The following is a 22,566-nucleotide window of genomic DNA, read 5'->3' as shown; positions in this document are numbered from 1 at the left end:
AGCTCCCCAGCGCTGTGTGGGACCAGGTTTGGAGCACCAGGACGGGTACGTGGAGCACAGAAGTGGCAGCAGTGGCTGCCTCGGGGCTGCAGTGCCGTGGCTGAGCCCTGGCAGAGCCTGTGGGTCGAGCCACAAGGCACATCCAGTTGCCAAAACTCAACCTTGAAAAACCCCATTGAGTCCCCGCTGTCTGTCTTCTCCCACGTGTGTGGACGGGGCTTGCCGTGCTATGTCTTCTCACGGGGCAGAGGCTCTCCTGGAGAGGAGCCATCGCCCATCGTGACACCTCGTCCGTGGTGCCACAGAGGAGCCCGTGCCGCGCTGGAAAGCTGGTTTGTCGGCTAGGGACGGCTGGTGAGCCGCGCGCTCGGTGCTGCAGGGAGTCACCACGTTCACCCGATTACTGAAAAACAAAGAACCAACACAAAAAGTAAAAGCAGAGGAGTAGAGTTGAAGTTTTGGCTTTGGCCCAGGCTAATGGATATTCAGCTCTGGCCCAGAGACTCTGAGATTAGCAGATATTTGTTTTCCTCGGGGATTGAGGAAATCTCCAGATTGGCTTTTACAAAGGCTGGTTTTCCCCTGTCTTGTGACAGGGGTTCATCCTGTGGACACACGTTAGCAAGAGGCAGATGATAAATTAATTGCCTCCTGAGATTTTTCCTTTTTTTTTTTTTTTCCCCTTTCACACAATGGCACCAAGGTCTTCCAAAGGGAGTTTATAGTTGGCTGTGGGCTTCCAAACGCAAATGACTCCACGATGCAGAGTTAATCAGAGACAGCTGTTACCCACAGCACTCCCAGCCTTACCTCTTTAGCATCCGATTAAAAACCATTAATAAGAAACAGCGAGAAGCCACGGAGGCCACCGGCGAGCTGCTGCCTGGCGGTGACCGTGCTCACCAAGAGCCGTGATGGCCCGGGGTGGGCACAAGCTCTCCCCGATGGCCGCGGCGGGCGGGCGGCAGCCAGGGGTGAGTCAGGATGGCTCCGACGGGTGGGTGTGAGCACACGTGGATCCTGCAGCTTTCGGGCATGGTAATGCAAGAGCATGAAGCGAGCGATCTTTTTGGAAACATGCAAATGAGGATGTGAGTGCGGAGCTCCATGCAGGGATGGTCTTGGCTTTGGATTTTGTTTTCTTACCGAGAGTGAGCTGGATTTGAACAACACAACTGGCAGGCAAGTGAGCCTTCTGCCTCTGGTTCAGTTCTCTGCTTTTTATATCAATCTCCCTCAGCCGGGTCGAAGTAGAACAAAAAGGGGGTTTATTAATTTTAGTTTTCCCTTTTCAAGTCGCTTGCGCTCGCTCGGATGCACAGAGTTGGAGGTCCCGCTGTAGTTGACCCCGTTCATGTAGGAAAGCCCTCGCCAGCTGGCAGAGCGGGGGGTTACACGAGCAGGACAAGGGAAGCGCGCAGCTCCTTCACTGCATCCAGCGAGCGTTTCTTCCTCCCTCTTTGGGTGCCGTCTGGAAAACCGTTTGCTGGATGTGAGTGGAAACGTGGGTAAGATTTATCTGATAAAATGGGGTGCGCTGGGACACCCAACAGATGGAATCAGTTGGCGAAACAACCTAGTGCTTTGCGCACGCTCCTGTTCTGCGTGAGGCAGAGCAGTTGCCTGGGAAAGGTCTGGGGCTCAGAAGACAAGGGGTCAAACCCAGGCGGTGATGTAAACCTCATTTTGGCGAGTCAGTGAGGCCAGTTTCTTACAAGTATCCGCGCGCTGACCCCTCATAGCAGCCTTTGCTCCCTGCTGCCAGCGTAGGTCATGCCCGTGATGTGCACGGCTCTGCTCCCCCCGGCGCGAGCACCACGCCGCTTGGCCGCCAGCCCTGCGCTGGGGATGGCGTCTCACGCCCTGTCCTTGCAGCGGCACCGCAGTGGGGTTTGGAGCCTGGGCACAACATCGAGGCGTTGCTGATATGGAAAAACCATTGCGTTTCTGCCCTGGACTTCATGATATCCAGAGATGGACTCTCTGGGGGTGTTTGCAGCACTCGATGTGAGCCGGGCAAAGACTGCTGAGCAGACACCTATGCAATGCTGACATAACCAATAAAGCGCAGCAAGCTTTCTCCAACTGCTGAGTCTCAGTGCTTGGATTTAATTAGCTCCAGAGATCCAGCGGCACCCCGTTGTATTTCTCGAGCTCCCAGAGGCATGGAGAATAAAGGGTTTCTTTCAACACCCCAGAAAAACCATGAAAAATGGTCTCCAAAACATCCTAGAGGCCACCCTGACTTCCACCCACCGTTACTACCTCTAAGTGTTTGCCGACGGTCTGCCAGCAACCTCCCAGAGGAAAAAAAAAGCCCAGGGCTGCTGAGCAGGCTTTGCATGAGTTTGGGATGGATGAATCCTTCATCTCCTTGGCTCCTTCAGGGGCTGCAGGTTCAGAGACGAGCCTGGCCACAGCGGTGACAGCTGTCAGTCATTTCATACCTTACCACAGCCCGCCCTGCTCTCCAAACAGAGCATTAACCATGAATTGCCTTGATGGTGATCAGTCGCTTGGTATGTGGGCTGTGTCATGGCAGCAGTGCTGAGCTCGGGGAGGGCTGGCACAGAAGGGGGCTCAGGCTGCTCTACAGCCCTGGGGTTTTGCCTTGGGCTGCAGGGACGTGCCTTTGTTTTGTCTCCTTCCCATTTCTGGGGCAAAGCGTTGCTTCACTGCTGCATTGCTGTGGGTTCTACTTTTGTTCTGTTAATTCCTGGCAAAATAAAACCTAACCAGCTCTGAAAAGAGCTAGATAGCAGGTGACAGCATGTGCCAGCCTTTCATCTTTGCTGCTCCTGCCTTCTGGAGCGATGTCTGCCTTTATCTCTGTATCTCCTTCCAGATCTCAGCTGAAAGCATGCCTGTTCTTCTTTGCCTGCACCTCTTAATTTCTTTCTGCTTCTGCTACTATTTATGACTTAACTCTGTTCCTGTAGCAACTCCAGTACACCCAGATGCCCTGTTTCTCTAGAAGTGGGGGCTAAAATGAAGCCAGGTTAGCATTCCCTCATTGAAATGTGCATGGAGAGTCCCTCCAACTCTGTGGTGGCATTGCTAAGGCTGTTTTGTGCTTTCACTGTTTTCAGTATGTTACTGTTTTGGAGACGTACTGCTTTCGCCCGTGTTGCCCAGAACCCATAAACGCGCTGATGGAGCGAGCCGTGCAAGTGGCTCATTGATTGCACGCTAAGGCACAGGGAGCTGATGCGACCTCCTCCGTCCCCTCCTCCTCCGCCCGTGCAGTAGTGGCACTGGAGATGCTACGGGAGAGTTTCAAACCCACCAGCATCCTCCCCAGCCCCTTCCAGCAGTGAACGCCTCCCAGGGGCTTGCTCCCAATGGGTTATAGTCCAGCATTTTGCCTGATTTTCAGGCAATAAAATACCCCGGAGCCGCTCAACCTCAGACACCCCAAACCTGAGGTTATTCAACCCATAGCTCCTGTATTAGTGACATATCTAGCATCTCTCCTCAGCAAAGAGTGAGTCAGTCATCGCTGTCTTACGCAGCTCTATATAGCACAGGGGTGACAACCAGAAGAGCTCGCATTGGTGGGAAGGCCAGCTTTCAATGCATAAAGGCTGTGCACTAAAGCCTGAACCTTGTCCCCTCGCCCTGCTGGGAACACTTCATTCACAGTGGGTGAATGGTTTGTTTGTAGTCGAATTAGGGACCAAGCTGGTCCTTTGGCTTTCCCTGTCCATTCAGCAGAGCTTTGCTTGTGTCTGGCCAGAAAGTGACTCAGTTGAACCATGACGCAGGAGCATGAACGTTTCTAAAGCAGGGCAGCATGAGGAATTAATCCTTCAACAAATAATTAGAAGTTGATATTGTGATTCGTTACCAAGGACCCAGCAGAGGAAAGCACAGGCAGTGAGATTTGGATCAAGAATCACAGAATGGTTTGGGTTGGAAGGGACTTTAGAGCCCATCTAGTCCAACCCCCCTGCAGTGAGCAGGGACATCTTCAACTAGACCAGGCTGCTCAGAGCCCCGTCCAGCCTGGCCTTGGATGTTTCCAGGGATGGGGCATCGACCACCTCTCTGGGCAACCTGGGCCAGAAGCAATCCTTGGGGACAAAGTGGTTAGAAAAGGACAGGCTGTGCTGATGCTACACCCAGGATAAGGACTTGACCAGGGTTCAGGACTCCTTTGAGAGCTCTGCGAGCCACCACACAGCTTTTCAGCTGGGTAGGATCAGAATGGAGGAGCCAGTGGGAGCCAAACTAGCGCGTGGGTTGCTGAGGATGTCTTTCCATTCCTATGACGCCACCTTGAAGCACAGTAATAGTTCTTGTATTGGAGTAAACCGAATTAATTCTTCACTTTCACAATAGCACAGGTCTCATGTTGAGTCATTTTGGGGGTCTATAACAAACCTGAGGCAGCTTAGGGACCGGTAATGCACAGTGCGAAGGCATCCCCAGCCAGGTGGCAGTGGGGTAAATTAAACTGGCCAGAGCGGGAGGGACAGATGCTGCGTGCCTGCGTGGGAGAGCAGGCTCCCTGCTGCAAGCCTTTTTAAGTAAAAGAAGCAGGAAAATTGTGACAGCATCTGCGCTGAGCAGGGACTTCTGCAGGGTCCCCTGGAGGACCCCAGCGCTGGGACTCAAAACTTAAAAGAGCCTTTAGGAAATGTGCTCTGCTTAGCTGTCTGTAGCAATAGCTTCCAAGAACCCCCACCCATTCTCCCGTAATAGCTTGGGGTGCATAAAACAATTTCTCATTAACTATAAAACACCCAAACCTCAGCAGAATTACAAACAGATGGGGAAACAAACAAAAATTTCAAAAAAACCATGAGAAAAGCCCTTAAAAAGCAACAGCGAGGCAGAGTCCTGCCCAGTCCTCAGAGATGCAGTCCCCCCTCCTCAGCCTTGGCATCCCTTGGTCAGCGCCCAGTTTTGCGCACCCACCTCGGTCGCCTTTGCGTGAGGGGTGCAGTTACACCTCTCAGGGCTTGGGAACAGTTTGTTGGAGGATTAGGCTTGGTCTAAGCTGGTAATTCAAGTGGTGGGTGCAATGGGGTATCGGTGACCACGCTCACCCAAACACAAGGCGTGGTTTTATTCGTTTGCTCCAAGCATTATGTTATTGGGGCAAGATGGGGGTAAATGTGTCTTCTATTCCTCCTTGGGGCCTGCCAAGCAGTCGGGAAGTGGCGGCTGAGCCCACAGGAGGGAGGAAGGCTGAGACCCACTGCAGCAAAGCGCTCGATTTGGGTGCTGCCAGGGCAGCAACACTGGAGCTGCCACTGTCTGATGAAGAAATGGATGGAAGTTGCTGATGATTCTGTTGAGGTTGGGATTGGACTTTGAATAGGGGTTAATCTTTTTTAAAGTAAAGATTTTTTTTTTTTTGTAATTTGGACACAAAGTGATACTTGGTCTAGTTCAGATCAGTAGGGCAGACTCAGACCGTGCTTGCTTTGACGATCCTCCATTTGCAGAAGTCTTTGAAAGAATCAAGAAAAGGTCTAAAGTGCCACTTTGCTCTTTTACCTCCAGCACACCTGAAAAAAAAATATTAGAGAACAGTGAGCGGGAAGCGCTGCATGTTCCCTACCTGCAGAGAAGATGTATCCCGCTGGCTTTGGCATTCCTGAGCAATATCATGGTCCCAACCCACTCCCCTAAGTCTCTTCTCCAACCCTGTGATCATTATTCTCTCTATTCTTCCCTGGCCCTTTATGTAAAGAGGGCCCCTGTTCCTTGGAAACACGCGTCGTCACTTGCCACTGCTCTAATGGACATTTTGCCATGAAAGGATGTGGGTTTTGTTCCCATCATCAGTGGGAATTTCTGAAAAAACAGCATTAAAACGGATGGCAGCTCCCCATTAAGCACAGCAGGGCTGCTCTTCCCAGGAGCATTCAAGAAATCTATAGCCTGCATCCGGCTGGGCCAGCGAGTTACGATCGCAGCTCCGTACTCGGAGCCACTGTGCATCCTGGCAAACCTCCCTCAGCTTTACCCGCTAACGCTGGGCGAACGCCTGCCAGGGATGTGGCCAGCACCAAGGGCTAACTCCAATATCCGCCCCCTCCAATTTCTATCTGATGGGAAGCAGCAGTGCCTGCCAATGTGACTTTGTAATCACCCCAGCTCTTTGCAAGATCTTTGGGGTTCTTCGGGGGGTCCCTGCCCCCCCAGCCACAGGCCTCATCCTCTGTGCAGTTGCAGTCGCCATCTATCATTTTCTGCCTCCGAGGTAGTTCCTTCTTTTAGTTAGGCTTCTGCAATAGTGGCTGATAACGGCCACTTTTATGTAGGGTTGTTTTGTCTCGTTCAGCTTTTATTTCAAGACAGCAGCTAATTTCTTCCCTCGGTGCAGTTCTGCCCCTACAGAAGTCAAACGGGTGGCGGACTTGAAGGAATTTTCATGGGGTTGAAGATGGGGGCTGGGATGTGACCTGTCGCTGTCAAAGTTGTTTGAGGTTCGTGAGCAAGCGGGGTGGGAAGGGATTGCACTGAACACAAGTGAGCTGAGCTTGTCGGTGCTGGTGGAGCCTGTGGCTTCTTGCTGCAGTGCCTGAGGGACCAAACATGAGAAAAAGACTGTGGGATCAGGGATAGGAACCGAAACCAGAAGAGCTGCAGTCTAATCTTGGCTCTGTGATGGACTCAGTGTGTTGCACTGACTGTGTCATTTAAGGTCACCTCCTTAAAAGAAACAGCTTCTAATTTGGGGAGTTAAGTCAGGCTCTAACAGTGTGATTTCCAGAGGCGGTGAACTCCCACTGCTTGGAGCTGGCTAGTTGGAAACCTTTTAAAGGGTAAGCCCTCAAGCTGTGACTTGGCTCTGCAGAGGGACCTGGACAGGCTGGATCGATGGGCCAAGGTCAGCTGGATGAGGTTTAACAAGGCCCAGTGCCAGGTCCTGCCCTTGGGTCACACCAACCCCAGGCAGCGCCCCAGGCCTGGGGCAGAGGGGCTGGGAAGTGCCCGGCGGAGAAGGCCCTGGGGGTGCTGGCTGACAGCCGGCTGGGCATGAGCCAGCAGTGCCCAGGTGGCCAAGGAGGCCACCAGCCCCCGGGCTTGTGTCAGCACTGGTGTGGCCAGCAGGAGCCGGGCAGGGATGGGGCCCCTGTGCTCGGCACTGGGGAGGCCCCACCTCGAATGCTGGGCTCAGGTTTGGGCCCCTTGGGACAAGAAGGGCCTTGAGGGGCTGGAGCGTGTCCAGAGAAGGGCAGCAGGGCTGGGGCAGGGTCTGGAGCACAAGTGTGCTGGGGGGCGGCTGAGGGAGCTGGGGGGGTTTAGCCTGGAGAAGAGGGGGCTGAGGGGAGCCCTTCTCGCTCTCTGCAGCTGCCTGAGAGGGGCTGGAGTGAGGGGGGGTCGGTCTCTGCTCCCAAGTCACCAGTGACAGGGCGAGAGGGAACGGCCTCAGGCTGCATCAGGGGAGGTTTGGATGGGTTATAAGGAGAAATGTCTTCCCTGCCAGAGGGGTCAGGCCCTGGCACAGGCTGCCCAGAGAGGTGGGGGAGTCACCGTCCCTGGGGGGGTTCAAACACCGTGCAGACGCGGCACTTCAGGGCACGGTTTAGGAGGCCTGGGGGTGTTGGGTTGGGGGTTGGACTTGATGGTTTTAGAGGTCTTTTCCAACCTTAATGGTTCTATGGTTCTATGATTTAACTACTAGAGGCTGCTTGTGGACAATTTTTGTACCTCAGCTTCAACAGGTGGAAAATGTTGCTAGTGAGGGTTGCCTTCAAAGGATGGCTGAGGATGAACCCATATTCCTGATTGCTTGAAGTTCTTCATGGAGATTGGACTCTTTGGACTGTTACTAGGCTTATGCTCGGCAGGACGTACATGGTAACTCACAACAGGGAGGAGTAGCATCTCCCAGCAATCTCTTTACTAATGACGGCTGGGATTCTCCGTGGAGCTTGAGTTGTTTGTGTGCTTAACTCCCACCACCGTTCGTGAGCATTTGGTGCCTGCTTCTTTTCAGGTCTTTGGAAAACTGCTGCCAAAATCCACCAACCAAATTTTCTGTGAGCAAAACGCTTGTGCCACTCGGAATGCAGGCGGTGTACCGTGGTGATGAGCATGTTAAGAAAATCGTCATGGAGTGAAGTGATCTCTTGGATCAGTTCTGTACATGTTCAGTTAATTGCGAGAGAAAAAGAAAAAGTTTCTCGGTTAGGCAGGGAGCAGCTCTCTCACTGGAAGGTCCCGCGGGTGGCTGGATGTGGAGGCTGAACTTGGCCAAAGGCAAAACAACAAGGGTGCTGCTGGGCTGCATGTGCCAAGTCTCCAGGTGCCTCTCCACGCTCGATGCAGACAGATCTGGCTGGTGGGGTGTGCAGTCCGTGTCGCTGCACCTGCCGTTGGGATAAACCCAGCCCCAGGCTCCTCCGCTGCTCAGCTGGCTCCGTTCAACATGAAATAATGTGCTTGGAAACTTCTCCTCGGGGGCTCTTTACAACCAGAGCAGCCTTCTCGGCTGTTTCCTTGTGAATTGGTTTCACCACCTCCTAGGACCTGTTTGCACAGTGCTGGCTGGGCTGCTCTGTGTCTTGGCCTCTGCAGAGTCTGTCCCACCGTTTGATCTTGGTGCGATGGGTCACTTCTGGAGCGTAGTCCATGACAAGTATATCAGCTCGAGGGAACCATAAAGAAGAAACTAAGAGTTCAAGCAAACAAAACCTGGAAGCTTTGATAGAGTAAGGTCAGTGGAGACACCCTCTCCATGGCAGCACACTGTGTTTTTGAGACTGGGCTGCTTTGCCTGGCTGGAGATCTCTGGCACATCACAGAGCTTGCAGTGGAGTCCTGCATCGAGCTGGGTGTTGAGTCTGTTCCTGCTGAGGCAAGCAGCTTAGGCTCTGGGTAAACTAAGAGGTATTTGTTGCAAACACAGTTCTTAACCAATACACAGCGCACGGGGAGCACATCAGATATCGCTTATCTTTCTAGACCAATGCCGCCTCCCCCTCTGCTCAGAATCCAGCCCGTGCAGGGCACTGGAGGAGAGTTTCCTAGAGAAACTGTAAAGAGTCTGCAAAACCAGGAGCTCCATCTTGGGCAGGGAATTGCTTTGATTCACTTGCTGTCGCTGGAGCAGCTGCCGCACTTACTCCACGAATGGGGAGATTTCAGCTCTGTCTGAACCCTCACTTGCATTGCGTTGTCCCAGCTGATAGATGTATCCAGACCTTACGATGCCCAGCATGGGATTTGTTTGCTTCCCTCGTTGCTCAGTTTGGGACTGATGCTCACAGCCTAGGGTTGCCAGAAACTTGGTGGAAATGAGGTTTCCAGAACCCCTCTTGCCTTTCAGTGCACAGCAAGCCTGGGGCTTCAGGGACCTGCTCCACCGTTCTGGTGGCATTTCCCCACCTTGAGCAGGGCGTTGTATGGCAGAGGGTCCTATCCAGATCAGCCTGGTTTACTTGGTTAAATATTGGACTGTGAACCATTCCTCCACCTGTGAAGCAGGGCAAATGGCCTTTCATCTCCTTCCTAAAACCCTGAGAGACCTGCCGACACGCAACGCTACTGCGAGCAAACCCTTGCTGTTAACGCTTAGCATGTCCAAATATTATTTCATCCCTGTACTGCAGCCCAGCCGGCATGGGAGCCAACAGAAACGTGGCTACAGGACAGCCACAGCGGCGCGGGGAGGGCGGGGGGCTGCTGGGATGGGGCAGGCTCGCAGCCCCCATCTCGCAAACATCACGTTTGCAGCCTCCGAAGGTCTGCGCTCTGCGTGTACGGCTTGGCCCTGCTTAGTCTCCCGCAAGCGCCGACGTGTTGAACGGTCTCGGTACACCACATGCAAAGGGACAAACTGGAAACAAATGCTAACCTCTAAGACTTCACCCCCCGAATGCGCCAGCTCAAACAATCCAGTCCCTCCTGGGTCTCATGGCCTTTTAATTTGTCTTCTTGCTCGCAAACCAAGTTGATTTCTGTCAGAGAAGATAAATGTTGTCTACAAAGCTCAGATAAGAATGATGAAATCTGTCCTTTTCCGAGGGCTTTGCAGAGGTTTTGGGGGATGCAGATGGAAAGTCGGGACTAGACTTGCCAAGAACACGGAGAATGATCAAGTACACATTAAAGGGGGTTGTATTGGTTGGGGAAAATGGATGTGAAACCCTTTATTTCTAGGTCATTTGCTTATTTCCATCCCAGTTTGTCTGCGGTCGAGCGGTGTTTTTGTGCGATCGGTTAAATGCAGGCTGTGCCGATACACTCTGGTGATACAAGTCTTTGAAACACAAGGGCAGGTCCTGCCACGGTCTTGCCCTGGCTAAGGGGAAGCTGCGCGCGCTGGCCTCCATCCCGCTGAGGCAGGGCTAGCGTCAGCTCACAAAACGCCACCAAAACCGTCAGCGCTGAGGCACACCCTTGCCGAAAGCCACAGCAAAGAGGCGGAGGTGTGTCCAAGCGATGAAGTCTGACCTGAGCGCTTACCAAGAGTGGGTTTTTCCCCAGAAGGAGGATTTTGGGTGGAGATGGACAGGTGGACATACGCAGAGTCACTGCTGGGATTTTGCTGCAAGTAGGGCAACACATCTTGCTTTTGCCCATGCTATATCTGGTCTGAAGGCACGGGCCTTTCATCTCCTGAGCTGTTAGGGTGCAGGAAGAGAAGCACTATTGCTGCCCTGCGGGGCCGTTGCTCCCTTCTTAGCTGTCTGACATCGAGAACGTGCTCAGTGTCAAGTGGGGTGGAGGCTATGGCCGCTCTGCACCCCAACCGTGGCCGCATTTCGCCTGGATGCACCCTGTTCACCAGCAATATATTTGCTTAAAACTCTTAGCAAGCCCTGCTTAGTGAGTGTAGGTGGTGCGAAACATGAAATTTCCCCCAGAAAAGCTGCAAAATGCTGTGTGGCAGCCCCAGTTCCCCCGATTTCTTTAAAAACACAGCTCTTTCTTTATCTGCTGGAAAGTTTCTGAAAGATGCTGTTTGAAGTCTCTGCCTTTTTATGTATTATGCAGGAATTTGGCTACAGGAAGTCCTAGTTCTTTCACGTATTTTGTATCAAAATCCCTTTATATAGACCAAATAATTACTTTTCCATGGTAGAGAGACTGCGACCCATACACCGCAAGACAGATTGCTCCAACCTGTTCATGCTGTTGAAGGGAACCGAAGAGACAAGTCTGTAGCTTGTCTATTAAATTCTCAGGCTTCTACTGTTTTTCAGGGACCTTTTTCAGAGGAGAGGAGCCAACCCTTAGGAAAGCTTTCTGCTTGCTGCCTGGCACGCTGGCTTTGTCCATGCCGGAGCACCACCGAGGTGTTCAGCGGTCACAGCATTGAGTCTATGGCCATGTAGTCACCTTCATTGGCACTTAAGGAAAAGACTTGCAAAAAATTCCTGTGGTTTCTGAACTCTCAGCCTCTCAGGGAGTTTTCCACCTGCGGCGAGGCTGTTTGCTCTGTGTTTAAGAGCAGACCTCACATCAGCAGTGGTTAAATCCACCCTTCAAAGCCAGCAGCTGCTGATGTTCCTATCCCGCCCAAGACGGGCTGATAACCAGCTCGGTGAGTGCGTTATCATCGCACCCACTGACATGGAAGCGATGGCAGTGAACGCTCAGGCTGCTGGAGGGAGTGAGTGAAAGGGAGAGCGAGCCTCCTGTGCTCTGAGTGGTACACACGGGCTCGATTAAGGATGTGCTCGCTGGCGCGTCGCAGCTTGGGGAGCACGACATGCCCCGTGTGGTCAACCACAAGCTGCGGGCGCTGCCCTCCCCGCAGCGACCCAGGTGCCAAAAGGAGCGAGGGCAAAGGTAATTAGTTGCAGGGAGACGGGATGGCTAAGGGGAGGAAGATAACGATACGTTTTTAGTGTCAACATCACGTTAAATGGAAGGAGAAATGTTCCCATCCCAGCAGCTTGTTCGCAGTTCTGCGTCGTGCGGTTCCCATTGGGTTCTGCAGAGGCCAGCAGGGACCCAGATGTCTCTGGGAGTGGAATCCGAGAGCAGCTCTGCCTCTTCGAGGGACTGCAAATCCCAGCTGCCTTCGTCTTCTGGGCCTACATGGTCATTTACACTGAGTGGAAAGGGTGGCGAGTCACACCGTGGCTTTGCAAGGCTGGAAAATCAGGAGAAAGCAAATTCCTGACTGCCTGTTGCCAGGACAGCTTGGCTCTTTCAACACCGGGCTTCAGGAGGCTGTGAGTTTGCTGGCCCGCGGGCTCCGGGATGAGAGTGGGAAGCTGCTGTTTCAAGGGGAACAGACAGAAGTAAAACACACCGTGATGACATTTAGATAAGTGGTGAGGAACACACCGTGGACATCTCTCTCTCTGTATCAGTGTCGCACTGGGTTTCCCGTGGGGGTGAGTGTTACAAAAGTCTCCTTGCCCGTGTCCCTCGGGAGACACACAGCTTGTGGGGTGGGGGAACATGGTTTCCAGATTGCCAGGCTGGAGCAAGCTGGTCACCCCTGGGTCTTGTAGCCTCTGCCCAGCCACTGTCACTGCAAGGCTTTGCAAGTGAAAGCGTGACATCCATTTTATTCTTTCCCCATTTCCACAGGGGCACGTGACCCATAGTGTGATTAAGGACATAACCTCTGGTGCCGAAGAGGAAAATCCCTCTAAGGCCAGCCTTCAGCGTGCTAGGTCTGGTTTACAGAATGAAGCATCTGTCTCTTCTGCTGCAGACAGCTTGCAGCTTTTCAAATCAGAGCCCTGGCTGTGAGGACTTTGAACATGCACCTGGAAAAACTGCAGAAGCGTTATCCTGAACCGAAAGAAGTCGTTGCGTCTCTCTGAATCTGGCAATTACTTTTTCCACCCTTCAAGTCTATCGCACTCGATAGCTGATTGCAGGCAGTCAAGGCGCTACAGGCTGGCAAGTTACCGCCTGTCATCTGGGTTGTAGACCACTCGCGTGCTGCTGCACGGTGCTTCTTTCCGCTTACAGTGGCTCAGGAGGATGTGTCCAGCCCGTTACCGCAGCTCAGCTGATGGATGAGAACTGATGAAATCATAGTCCCAGGACGCTGGTAATCCATGCATCTCCTGAGACAGATTTCAGAAACTGCTGGACAGAATTGCCACCCTGTTTCCATTAGAGACAAAAGGCTTTAAGACTCCATAAGGACTCAATTTTTTTATTTTGCAAACAGTACAATATTTATTCCCTTGACCAATATTTGTCATGACCAAGGCCTGACGCAGGGAGCCAGGTTCAGTTTTGCTTGAACTGTCAGTGCTCTTGGAAAGCCAGGGCTTTCAGCGTGCGCCTCTATCTGCTGACCATCATGCGCTAACATGTGCTGAGCAGATCCTCAGCCTCACCCGCACAAAGTGCATCGTGACCTCAGTTAAGAAAACACTTGCTGTAATCGCCTCCAGATCTGCCGCTGTCTTTGATCAGTTTAAATATCGGTTTATCTTATGATATAAATATGTAAAACATCCATTTGTTTTCGTGCAGGATGCAAATAAATCATTGTGTAAGTTTATACATGAGCTAGGAAGCGGGGAGGGGGGTGTGCAGCGATGGGTTCATAACTCATAAGTCTCCACCTCTTTGAAGGTCATTACTTCATGAACATGCCGTTTCTCTTTCCAGCAAGCCCCGACTTTGCATGATTCAAATGGTCCGCATCACCCACGGGCAGCTCTGCCGTGGCGGCGGAGCGTGTTTCCAGCGGAGCCATGACGCCCGCGTGTGCATGGTGCCGCTGCCCTCTCGTGGGTGCAGTGCCCGTCCACCCACCCCACTCCCACCTGGCTCTCCCCTGCACTTCATACTCCTCCTGAGATGACGAGCAGAGACTCGGCAGATCTGGTGGTCGCTTCCCAGCCCTGCCACGGGCCTGTCGGCTCACCCTTGGCCACGCTCAGCTCGTTAGCTTGTGTCCACGTGTGTGCGCCGGGAATAATTAGACTGCAGCCTCAACCTTGCAAAGGATTTTTATTCTTCTCTTAATTCTCTGGCTGTTTTCCAGTGTTTCCCTGCAGAATATGCCCATCCCGGGCCCTAATCTCCATCTCTCGTGTGCTCTATTCCAGACGGGGTGTAGTCCTCCGGCGGCACGGCTCCGCTGTAACTCACAGCCGCTGCTCACAGGCTCTGCACGCAGGCGACCCCGCGGCGTGGACCCGCTTCCCCAGGCACAGCCACCCGCAATGCTGCTGTTCGCCTGGAGGATGCAGTTAAGCCCCTCCGACAGCAACAATTCCCACATGTTGTAAGATCGGCTTTGCAGCGGGGAGGTTGTTTAAAGCGTTGTTAGCGGGATGGTGTTACAGAGATTAAGCCTCGTCTAGAGCTCAACGTCTCCTCCTTCATTTCAGGCTTTGTGTAACACTAAGCCGGTCTCAGCTGGGCTCCTGCTGCTGGATCAAGCCCTGCTGCTGCTGGTCATTTGATGGGAAATAGGAATTTGGGCTTTCTCCTTCTGACACTCCTAAAAATCAGCTTTATCTGCTTGTTCCCAACCCAGGCATAAACACACCTCATATTTAACACGTCGGAGAACGGACTCTCTTGCCAAGAGATTCAGTAAAAACTCTAAAAGCACATAATAATGGATGGTTGGGGAATCTTGTCCGCCGAGCCATAAAATATGCAAATGAACATTCACATTTCTTCCCTATCTAAAGAAGAATCAGGGTCTCACACCAGTCATGTTCTCCAAAGGTCTGTTAGCACTTTCCCGAGAGAGAAGGGTTTTTTGCGTAGTTCTTCTGTCTTAATTCCTACTTGTGCCTTTATGTTCCACCTTCCTTAAGGCCTTATGCTTCTCCTTCTTAGAGGATTTTCCATTTCTTATCCTAAATGCTCTGCTGGGCAGATCCCGCCCAGGAGGCGGCTGCGTTTTGGGGCAAAGTATAGCCTGTGTTCACATCTTTCTAAGTAATAAAGCAATTTCAGCGAAGAACATGGGTATATAATAATATTAATGAACATTTTACTGCTGTCACTTCTGCTCACAGATGTCCTGTAGAAGAGCGCGTAGGGAGCAATCCAAAGAGAAGATATGGTGCATAAAATAGTGCAACATGATTGATGAACCTTTTGTCCTGGTGAGCGAGATAAAATATCTAGTGCTACTGCCCCATGCTAACAGCGTTTATATCACGTTTTAAGTATTTTTTCTTATTTCAGAGGTATTTCACTATCTGTCTTTGTTCAAGGGCAGATGAGAGAGGAACGATGCAAACACTGAAATTTGAAATCTTCCCCAGCTTAATTTTATTCTTAGATCACAGAGATCCTTTCTTTGCCGCTTGTTTGTTTGTTCCGTTTTCTCACCTTTGCAGACTCCAGAGTTGGAAGAAATCCACATCAATTACTGACACCCCCCCTTCCCCACCTCGCCAAACCTCCCGCATCTCAAGCAGTGCATCTTATCTCCCGGCTGCCGCTGCCGGCAGGTCCGAGGCTGGCCCTGAGGCCACAGGCAGCACCGCGCCGGCGGGCGACCGGGAGGGAGAGGTGGACCCGCGCCAGGGTTTCGTAATGCCACAAAGTGGATTTCAGCTGGAAAGCAGAGGGCAATGAGGCAGAGCGCCCAGGGCATCTCCCAGGTCATTTAAACTGGGTGGGGGGAGGGTGGGAGAAGACGCTGGGCTGTAGATGGGCAGAGCTTTGGCGCAGGCACAGAGGTGAGCTTGTGAAAATCGCCTGGGCTGGTGACTGAAAAAGGCTTTTCTCCTCCTCCTCCGGCTCAACTTTCTTTCCTTGTTCTTTCCTTTCAATTTTACTGCAGCTCCTCCAAGGGAAACCCCTGCAAGTATGCGAGGCACGGCAGGCACGGGCTGGGATTGCCGCTTCTGGGACGAGAAATCCCCAGGGGAGCCAGCGAATACAGGGCCGGGAGGCTTAGGGCACTGCTTGAAAGCTATGAGAGCCCCAAAATAGCTGGCCATGGGAGCCGAGAACTGCTCGGGCTTGGGTGGGGGGCCCCTGCAGCTGTGGGTCCCCTTATAGTGAGGGCGGCGATGAGGACGGGTAGGTCCGAGGTGTGCGATAGTTAGCGGGCAGCGTCGTCTCCTGGGAGCAGCATCCCCACGTCCAGTGGCCGTATGACAGATGAAGCTCTCTGGGAGATGCTTTCCCACCGTTTAATGTACAGAGGCTGGTATTTATGTCGAAATTTGTGCCGCGCTGAAGCTGTCCGGAGGGCCTGCCCACGTTGCGTGAGCCATGCCGAGCAGCCTCACCACGCAGCAGTTGCCTGCGCAGGGGCTTGGACTGACCCGATTTCCACTGCCAGTTTGGAAAACTGCGGTGTAAGAAAAATCTGATGACACCAGCATTATGTTCCTCCTGTAAAGACTGGCTTGCACCATGTCCAAAATGAAATGAAATACAGTGCTGCAGTGGCACTGTGTGACCTTTCCCATTTTCTGGGTATTGAGTTTTATTTGAATTTCAACCTTTCCCCCGCTGTTTCTTGGCTCTCTTCTCAGCAAGCTGACAGATATTTGCTCTGCATGGAAATCCACCCCACCTCAGGTGCTCGCTGCTGCCATTGAACGGAACAGGAGCTGCTGCCTTCGCTTCACATCTGTTCCTGATACGGCTGCAGACGGGGGTCTTGCGGAGGGCGGCATCCCACCTGTTCGGGGGAGTTTTGGAGGCTGCAGACCTCCCTGCTATTGGCTTTTTCACCTGGAGTTCACACTGAATTCCTGTGGTGCGATTAGCACAAATCTACGGCACTGTCCCTGTTCACCCATCGGAGACAAAAGCGTTGTTCCCTGGGTCTGACGCGCTGTGGCCAAGCTCTGCTGTTGTAGAGCGAGTTGTATTTTTTAACTGCGTCCACCGAATTTCCTAACAGACAGTCAGCCCAAGCTGGTTGATTGCAAGTGCCGTTCCTTCAGTTTTGGCAGATTTTACAAAGTCGAATCAGCCTCCAGGCACATAAGCAACGAGCTTAGCTTCTTCTCTGTAAGGTTAAGACTGAAACTGGGACAACTTACAGCAATGTTTCCTGCCGGGGAGAGTGGCGCTGCTTTTACACCGTTCAATTCTTCTTGGACTTCAGGGAGTTTACTCCCAATTTATTCCAGGCTGTGTGAGGTCAGAGTCAGGCCACTAAAGGAAGATAAATATCTTTAAAAATGTTTGCTCCCTGCTTTGATGAAAGGAATGTAATGGCTAAAAATAAATCCAAAGTGGAAAAAATAAGACTATTTTTGGAGAGGTGGGAAGGACACAACAAAGCCAAGGACAAAGTCATTGTCGGCCAGCAAACACAGGCAAGGTGCAGAGACAGTGATGTCTGTGGCGAGAGAAATGGTGATTCGACAGACGAAAAGCAGGAATTTGCGGTTGCCCACCGTTTGGGGAGTGGGTGCAGTTGCAGATCCCCAGGGTTTCTGGCTGAACGTTGCCCATTGCAGACCTTTGCCAGGGGCTGACTTCCAAAAGTCTCCAGTGTGCTGCGCCTGGGGATTTGCCTGGCATGTGCGTAGCTGATTTTGGAACCACCCATCCATCCGTCATCTCACTTTAGGGTAACTACGATGAGCATCCTGCAGCCTTCCGGCCCCGGCCGCTCTCTTGTTACCGCTTTCCATCAAGGGGATGGCAAAGCCTTATTTTAGGTGGCTAATTAAATCGCCTTGGTTTATAGCCGGCGCTGCTCACCTGCAAACCTAGACGGGGAAAATACTCTTAGCCGGTGCCTGCCGGGCTGGCTGGGGTCTCCAACTCATGGGGGACCTGATGAGAAACTCGGGAACACACGGCAGCCCCACATTCTCAACAGGGTTCCTACAGATGTGTTCCGGGACGCTATGGATGTCCCTGCTCAGTATCCACTCTCCCATGAAATATATATATTTGTATTTAGTGATGGGTTTAGCATCACCAAGTGGTGGCCTGCTCCTCCTGAGCCGGGAGCATTTTGGGATAGCTGGGATCGTCTTGCCAGCGCTGCTTTTACCACCTCGGGGGAGTCCATAGCCTGCCTCTGCCTCCTTCTCCCCAAACTGCGGTTATTAGCAGTGAAAAAATACTGCCTACGTGGGCAAAACAGAATGGAGGAGGAAATCCTCTCCAACGGTTAAAATGTTGGGCTGGATGTTAGCACTGAAATTTATCCTCATAAAAGGCACAACCTTTAAAAAACACCTGGACAGGAAGGGCAGCACGGAAGAGCCCCCTCTCCAGGGGAGAGGCGTGATGGATTTCTGAGGCTGGGATGGCATTAGGTGTAACCTAGTAATTCCTGCCATAGTGAGTAGGAAAGATCGCTGCATTACCGGCTTTCCTGTGTGAGTGCAAACCCGGCATCTTTTTCCCAAGGGGAGTGGCTGGGGGCCGTGTTCGCTATCTCTGAGTGGAGAAAAGGAAGACAAAACGCCGTGCTGATTCCTAAAACTGTCATTTTAAAGCACCTAAAGGGTGAGGAACGTGGATTCTGCCAACCTGCAGGTATCTGTGCTCCCAGATCCCTTCAGGGGGTTGGAAAATCTGCTCTCCACAGCGACTGAGCCCGAAATGCTTGGGAAATCCAATTAACACTTGCACAGATAGGTGTTCCGGAGTATTTACACAGTACACCTATCTCGGTGGTATGTAAACACTCTGCAGGGTTTAGCAGCATGATTACAGCTGACCTGCCAAGGGCAGTCATTCCCTTTACTATTTTCCTATAGGGTGAGTCCAGGCTATTGAGTCTGAGCCCATTTTCTGCAAGACTTCGTTTGAAATTCAGAGTGCGGTCCTGCTCTGCGGGACCAGAGAGGTGTGGGACAATAAAAAAAATTGTTTTTAAAATATGTTTTTAAATTTACTGTTGGGCAGTGTTTTCTGCTGAGAATTAATTTTTATTATAGCCGATTTATAACCCCATGAAATGGGCTTCGGTCTCGGAAAAAAACGCATAGGCTGCAAATACCAGAGGTGTGCTATCCAGTTTCCATACAGCCCTCCAGCATTCATATACGGCATATTTGTAGGGGTGTCACAGCTGGCTTTCTCTTGGCCATATTTTGCTGGGGAACTAGGAATCTTGGCAATTCTGAATTTTGTTGCTCTTCCAAAAGCAGAGCCGACACCGTTACTGTGCGGGGAAAGGTTTCTCCGTAAGAACTACATCTCCTAGGTCAGCCTGCGAATGCAAGGCTGGACGCGAGCCGCCGGTCTCTGCCTTCCAGAAATAGCATTTCCCCGCGTGGCTGCTCGGGGTCCTGCTTCTGCATTTTCCGCATGTCCACAGAATCGTCGAGGCCGGCACCGCACGCGAGGCTCGGGAGGAGCGGGCGGGTCGCGTGGCTGCAGCGAAGCTTTGCGAGGAGACTTCTTGCAAGGGGATTAGGTGTCAAAGGCAAACCGAGCCGTCTCTCAGAATCCAGCAGATGTATAAATACCTCCTTAGATATAAATACGTGGACCGGCTCACCTCTGGGTCACAGGAGAGTTCATTTCAGAAGTAACAGACCCAGCTGTGGTGGCCGCGTGCCTTTGAAGCGAGCCGGCAACCCCCCAAGGCATCCCGGCACTGATGCGATTCAGTGACTTGGTGAATAATCGTGGTGACTTGGGAGCAGCAAGAATGGGTCATTGGGGGCAGCAGGGCAGGAGGTGGGGGCACCCCAAACTCCGTAGCTGCCTCCACCCTGCAGTTTTTTCCACGAGGGGATGGTTGTCCAGGCACCCCTGGGATGTCAGTTTGCTGGGGAGGAAGGAGAGGCTTTGAGAGGCAACCCAGGCTCAGAGGCTGTATTTGGGACAAGATGAAGGCAGCTGCGTTCGATAACTTCCATCCTCTGCTGTCGGGGCCTGAGCTTGAGCGCTGCAACGTGCTCCGTTAGCAGCGCTGACCCCTCTGGGACGCAGGATACAGGCAGCTGTTCTTACACGTATCCCTGGAGACGATGAATAAGAATAGGTGGAAGAAGGCAGAGGAGAAACATGCCTATTCCCCACGCGGTAGTTTGGCAGAGAAAGGACACGCTTTGGCTGCAGAGGCAGCGCACTCACAGCTGCAGATCGTAAAGGATTTTACAAATGATAAGCAATGAAATCGCTCGTTACCTGTGGAGTGGAGCGTGTTTGTAGGAGGCAGGGGGTAGGCGCGCACAGTAACACCTGCAGAAGGATCTGCGTAAGGCGGCTTTATCGCGTGAGGCTGTGCTCCATCTGCAGGATAAACCCAGGCAATTTCATGAGTTACCAGTTCAGGAGGTGGTTAGTGGTGCTTGTCCTTTCCCTGCAGCAAAGCAGCGGCTGAGCTCCCCCAGCACCAACCCATGGCTGCTAGGAAGTGCTTTAGATGCTCTCTCACCACTCACAACTTATCAGTCCCTTTTGGAGACAAAAAAACCCACCCCAAAATAGAACCAAAAAACTGGAAAACTTCGGTTTGCAGAGGCCGCAGCTTGGCTCTGTGGGAGATGCTGTTTGCAAGCCTGGCCTGCTGTGCAGGCCGGGCTCAGTGCTGGGGCAGGAGCAGCGCAGCCCTTGAGCGAGGCTTTAACCAGCACCCTTGTTTAGTTAAAAAAAAACCAAAAAGTAGCTTGTTTAGGCTGCAAACAGACGGAGCTTTGGATCATTGGAAATCATTTAGGCTCAGCTCCGTAGTCTGTGTGCAGATGGGGGTTTGTGCCTGGCCTCACCTTTAGCGTAAAAACTAAGCAAATAAGCAAGCGAAGGGTTTAAAACAGCTCCACCCAGGAGCTCAGTACGTTTCACGTGCTGTACCACGTGTTATTTGCTCACGCTCACAGTGCTGCTGGCCCTCGCTCTTAGTAAGTTGTGTCCTGCTTCCAGCCTTACAAGGCTGGTTTCAAGATTATGAGGTCTTGTATGTCTGATAAATTTGGGGTTCTTTCCCTCTGCCTCCTCCTGGGTTGCTTTTTTTCCTTTTAATTTAAGAAGCACTTTGCTGTCATTTCGAAGTTCTCTCTGCAACCCTATACATTAAAAACTGATGTCCTGGATTTTAAGTAGTAATTACGAGAAGCTAATTATTGTGTATTCCTGTGATTCGAAGCACCTGGGCTTAAGGAGAAGCACTGATAGCACAGGACACACAGCAATGCAGCGAGAGCTGCCAGAGCTGCCTTTCTGTACATTCCGGTGTCTGAGCTTTCCTCTCCCTTTTCCAGTGGAAACTTAACCTTCAGCTTCTGAACTCTGCAGACTTTTTTGCCGTTGAGGCGCTGCCACATTCTTGAAAGTCTGTGCTCTCCTTCCCCCCATCAGCCTCAGGTTTGATGGCACATTAACACAGGTGCTGGCGGTGAAGGTGGGATTAGGAGCAAATTTTTCTTTCCCTGTTGGGCAACTTCTTGCATCGGCCAAAGGCACTGACACTTGCTGTAATTCTGTCTGGAGCCAAAGGTGCTGGCTCCATCTCGCTTTTCTTTAGCCCACAGCTGAAAAGCCAAGCGTGGCTCTGTGCTTCTCGCATCCTGCTCTGTTGTTGGGGTCAGTGTATGAACACACACACTTCCTCGGCATGCTCTGGGAGGACTGTTGTAGCTTTTAGCAGAAGGTGTGATGAAGACACCCACCCTTCTTAGCCAGGGTTTGCAGAAATGCTTGTAAAAGCCCCTTGCGCCTTGGTTGCGTGCTGTGCAAGGGGCTCCGGGAGCTGCTCTGATGTTGCTTAGGCTCCCAGAGCAAAGCAGATTCGATGGTGGAGGAAATCACCCATATCAAGCATAGACAGGGAGCGCTGCTGGAAAGCAAGTCCTGAAATGACTCCTGGGAGTAAGTGCCCAGCGGTGGGAGACCAGCCAGGCTCAGCAGTGCCCTGCAAGAGGTTCTAGCCCTTCCCTGGGGGCTGCCCTTGCTTTCCTCCCCACCCCACCGAGAGCCCTGCTGCAGGGTGGCCTGGAGCTCCCCAGGTGGGACAATGAGTGGCTGGGGGCAGCTGAAAGAGGTTAGTGGGGTGGGAGAGCCCAGCCTACTCTGGCTTCCCCACCTGGCAGCAGGCTGGAAACTACCCCTAAGTGCTGGTTCCTCTCTCTGGGGGCTGGGGTGAGTTTGTGGGGAAGTTGCTGCTTGGATTTACCTGGCCAGGAGCTGGAGTTTTATTTCTTGTTTAATAGCTCGCTAGGGATGGTGAGGAAGCTGGAGGAGAGGTGGTGAGCCTCCCCTTCCTGGGGGGCTGCATGGTCTTCCTGACCCCCTGGATTTTGGGTTGTAAGGTGCTACGTTTGGGCTGATGCCTTGGAAATTTTGCTGCCTCTTCTGTGACCTGGAGCTCTGGGCATCTTCTAGTGTCGTCCTTTCCTTCCTGAGCAGCAGCCTCTGAGCTCGGCAGGTAAGCGAGGCGTCTCCCTTCTCTGTGTCCCTGAATTGCCTTTATTTGATTTTAATGGTTTGTGATTTACTGGTGCGGGTGGGTGGGAGCCTGAGCTGTGGTTTGGTTTAGCTCCCTCTTGGTTCAGTTAAGCTACTGTGCTGCCTGCTCTGAGTTAGGAGAGATTATCGCTGTCTCGGACGCAAAGCTCGTCTTGTTCCTTCTCTCTCTTGTTTTGAGCAATATTTGGTGCCAGTCTTTCAGCCCTGGGGCTGTGAAGTCTCAGAATATAGAAACTGTTCTGGCTTCAGAGGGATATTCCCTAGTAGCAAAATAGCTCTTGGTTTTCCTCTGTTTCTCCCAGAGCC

This window comes from Phalacrocorax aristotelis, chromosome 8 (genome assembly GCF_949628215.1).
Source record: "Phalacrocorax aristotelis chromosome 8, bGulAri2.1, whole genome shotgun sequence".
In the NCBI taxonomy this organism is placed as follows: Eukaryota; Metazoa; Chordata; class Aves; order Suliformes; family Phalacrocoracidae; genus Phalacrocorax; species Phalacrocorax aristotelis.
This window is presented reverse-complemented; position numbering follows the sequence as displayed.